This window comes from Brassica oleracea, chromosome C4 (assembly GCF_000695525.1).
Source record: "Brassica oleracea var. oleracea cultivar TO1000 chromosome C4, BOL, whole genome shotgun sequence".
NCBI lineage: Eukaryota > Viridiplantae > Streptophyta > Magnoliopsida > Brassicales > Brassicaceae > Brassica > Brassica oleracea.
In genome coordinates this window covers 45642890-45643270 of record NC_027751.1, presented here as the reverse complement: position 1 = coordinate 45643270, position 381 = coordinate 45642890, and the positions used below count along the sequence as shown (strand labels likewise).

The 381-nt window shown below is 37.8% G+C and overlaps 1 protein-coding gene across 2 annotated transcripts in view; it reads left to right on the top strand.

The window, feature by feature from the left end:
• LOC106337303 (malonyl CoA-acyl carrier protein transacylase-like) overlaps positions 1 to 381 on the top strand; it is an 8875-nt gene that overhangs the window by 2212 nt on the left and 6282 nt on the right. The gene's annotated exons all lie outside the window — the stretch shown is intronic.

The window sequence follows — 381 nt, the reverse complement described above, 5'->3', positions numbered from 1 at the left end:
AGAGATCATATCTCGACTCCATGTCTCTTTGCGAATACGATTTCTTATCGTTCTTGTATTCGTCTTTTACATTCGTTTATTTCCTTAACATCGCTTTTATTCTATCGTTTATGTCAGTCCGGTTTTTCGGCTTTCACAATCTTAACTCAAAATCGCTTTATGTTTAAAGCTTTAGTCGGGTTGATAAACGATTAATAGAAACGGGTTTTGGAATCGTGTTTGCGATTTGCTTTCTAGCATTTCCGCGAAACATTTTGTTCTTATCTCACAACGATGTTTGCGATTTGCTATACGCTTATCCGCGAAACGTTTCTGCCTAAATGTGTTTGCGATTTGCCTTAGAGCACTTCCGCGAAACGTTTCTGGTTTATTTCATTACGC